This window comes from Dipodomys spectabilis, unplaced genomic scaffold (assembly GCF_019054845.1).
Source record: "Dipodomys spectabilis isolate Male_0828 unplaced genomic scaffold, ASM1905484v1 ptg000442l, whole genome shotgun sequence".
In the NCBI taxonomy this organism is placed as follows: Eukaryota; Metazoa; Chordata; class Mammalia; order Rodentia; family Heteromyidae; genus Dipodomys; species Dipodomys spectabilis.
The window spans coordinates 847,252-850,861 of NW_024871119.1; the positions used below are offsets into that span (position 1 = coordinate 847,252).

Sequence of the window (3,610 nt, forward strand, 5' to 3'; positions counted from 1 at the left end):
TAGCTATAAAGGCTTCAAAGTATGATCAAATTTAAAATGAAAAAGACTTAAAATAGTCATTGACAAAAAAATTGCAAATGTGAGCAATCGACCAAACAATATAAGCTTTTCCCAATATACACAGAATTTTAGAGAAGTAAGATCAATAACATTTTTAGGAACAATAAGGTTTCCTAGTTACAAACAGTCAACCAAGGATATATGCCTGTATAAAGATTGCATCAGTAACTACTTAAATTTACAGGATACTACATGTTTCAGCAGGACGTTTACCCAAATTACTACAATATAGAGATTATCATGGCATTTGCACAAGGATGATATGAAAATTTGTGAATTATTCCATATTTTTCATTCTTGAGATGCAAGAAATGAAAAACAGTTATTAAAAAATTGATTACAAAAATACAAGTCGTTATGTCGAAAAATGAACTTTACAACTTTGTGCGGGTGGAGGGGTAGCAGGGAGGATTGAGTGGGGGAGCAGGGGAAGGATGGGAATGGATGGGAAAGGTAAATACAGGAGGAGGCTACAATGCTTGATGAGAAATGTACTCATTATCTTGCCCATGTAATTGTAAACCCTCTGTACAGTATTTTCACAATAAAAAATTTAAAAAGGCATATGTAACAATATATGTAATTCATTGAACTGAAAGTTAGTTTGACATCAGTGCGTTAAATCCTCACCTTAGAATGGCCTTTACATAGCACAATCTTTACAAAACATTTGAAATTGGATAACATTGTCATTTTATCCCAAAGAAATAAAATACTATAAGGACCTAGGAAAAAAAAGGAATCTTAAACTTTTTCTATATGGAATGCTATCTGAAATAACACATTTATTAACGAACCTATATATTATAAAACAATGTATAATTCAAAGTATTATATCTAGGAGAGAATTAAATAGATTATGGACATTATACAAACAAAATACAGAGTATTTTAAAATATACTTTTTTCATACAAGCACCAGAAATATTTTTAGTTTCTGTACTACTCATTTCAACAGATAAGTTAAAGTGATTTCTGATTTAAAAATCACAAACCCTGCAGAAATCATTATAGATGTATACAAACAACTCTTGAATACATTTTGACATCAAAGTCAGGCAATTCATTGAAGAATACTATGGAATCCATGAATTTTTAAAGTAAGATATTGCTGTTGCTTTGTATTGTGAAAATATTTTGTACAGACACAAAGATGGATTGGCATTTTTGAAATTTAAGAATCTTAACCAAACCATTATGAGTTAGGAGAACAATTTTTACAGCCTTCCACAATTTAAAAGAGGTAGTGATACATATTTATCCTTTTGGCAATATTAAATGCAGTTTCTTCCAAGTTTTTCTTCAGACCTGGTTTGATATAATGCTTCAATAGAAGGCGATCCAGCATATCTTTGCTATTTCTATTCCAAGCAGTAAGATGCAAGGGAGTCAAGAGGACTTTAGTTTGGGCATTGGTATCTGCCTCAATGTGAACTAAGAAAGCAGCCACTCTGGTATTATTCAACATATAAGTACTGTGCAGGGGTGTCTAGCCATTCACAGTAATTGCATGAATATCTGCCTTGAGCCACCAACTCATGGACAATGTCTAAGTGCCCACTGGAGGCTTCCCGATGAAGAGGGGTATACTCATCATCATCCCTAGTATTCACATGAGTGGCCTTTTAGGAAAGCAGTGTCTGAACTGTAGTAAGCCGATTATTTTCAGCAGCCCAAACAAAAATTTGCTTTAATACTTCTCCATTTTTTTTTTTGCAAATGATACCATTCCTCACTTTTCCATCTTGTTCCTTGTCTTCATCAGAATTGCCTAACCAGAGACAGTGAGTACCAGTGGGAATGGGGTGCACATGTATTCCCTAATAGTTCACGTTGGTTGAACTGGTCAGAAAAATCCAGTGAATTTTCTACATCTGTTATTTCACCATGATTTTCTTTCTCTTTTTCCAATTTTACTATTGGAAATTATTCTAACTGGAGAGTAGGGAATTGATAGAGAGCAGAGGAAAGGTTTTCCTCCATATTCAAAGGTACAGACTGAAAATGGTACCAGTGGTGTCTTCATGTGCAGCTTATTATAGGAATGAGAAAATATGAAATAATGCCTCCTATGTAAATGATTTGGGAAATGGCAGAGCAGAAAGTGAAATGATGCAATCAAAAATATAAAAGCAAAATAAATTAGGATAATTATGGAGCAGTCACATTATCTATGAGAACCATGAAAGGGAGAGAGGAAGAGAGAGACAGATGTGCAATGACCTAGCAAATGATTTGGGAAATGGCAGAGCAGAAAGTGAAATGATGCAACCAAAAATATAAAAGCAAAATAAATTAGGATAATTATGGAGCAGTCACATTATCTATGAGAACCATGAAAGGGAGAGAGGAAGAGAGAGACAGATGTGCAATGACCTAGCTAGCCACAAAATCCATGCCTCTGATCAATTTATAGAGCAAACAATTTTATTTTTTAAAAGAGATGGAAATGGAATTTATGTATTTACTTGAATTTAGTAAATACATTTTTATTAGCCTACATAAAGAGACATAGCTTTGACCAAATTACAGACAAAAATCTAAATCCTTGATAATTCTAGTAACAGATCTGACTGAAATCAATTGAATCACACTTTTCCTGTAGAGTAAAGGAATAGGTCCAGGCTCGGAAAGCAGCTAGAGAAGGCAGGCCGATTGTATCTGTGACAAAACTTTGTGGAAAATGGTATCAAGGATTAATTACTGGTGATCCACTTGCACTGGAAGTGTGAATCTGAACTATTGCTTGCTGATTCTGAACTATTGCTTTAATAATTGTAAGTTCCAAGAAGAAGAGGTGAGATTTAATTGATAGCAAAGGATTAGTAATACAGTTTGACTTCTCATTAAGCACCTTCAATCATCAAAATCACATGAAGACAATAGACAAGCCTACTTTTTTAGATGAAAACAAGTATCTTTAAAAACAAGGTAATTAAGTATTCCTACAAAGGACTTCTATTTTACTACCGCATTATTTAGTTTTTTCTAATGTTGGGTAACAAATAATGGATCTATTAGAAAGCTCTTACAGCTCATATGTTCAATAGTGAGTTCTCTTATATTATACCATGGTATTTTTGTTTATGGTTTTAAGAAGAAATTTACTAGCTTAAATTTCTGACAAGACAATATCATCACTGTACAACTTGCTTCTATACTCTAAGTTTTAAATTACTATCTAATATGTGTATTAGATAGCTATAGAGGAAAAACTAGAAGCCACACTTGTGGCTCATGTGTTTATCCTTGCTAATCAAAAAGATGAAATCTGAGGATTGTGGTTTGAAACCAATCCAAGCAAAAAAAGTCCATTAAATTCTGATTTGAAAGTAACCAGCAAAAGCTAGAAATGGAGCTGTGGAACAAGCAGTAAAATTCTAGGCTTGAGAAAACTACAACAAAAAATCAACGAATTCTGGGACAGAGCCAGGCCATGAGTTCAAGCCTAGTATTAGCACCAAACAAATTAATTAATTAAATTAAGTGGTCACATGTGGCGAGGCAAGTAAAATGTAACACCCATGGTGACTGGATTGTGTATTATTTT

At 33.4% G+C, this 3,610-nt stretch overlaps 1 pseudogene; it reads left to right on the forward strand.

Moving 5' to 3' along the window:
- Window positions 1–254: 254 nt before the first annotated feature.
- LOC122097953 lies at window positions 255–352 on the forward strand (annotated as a pseudogene).
- The last annotated feature ends 3,258 nt before the right edge of the window (window positions 353–3,610 follow it).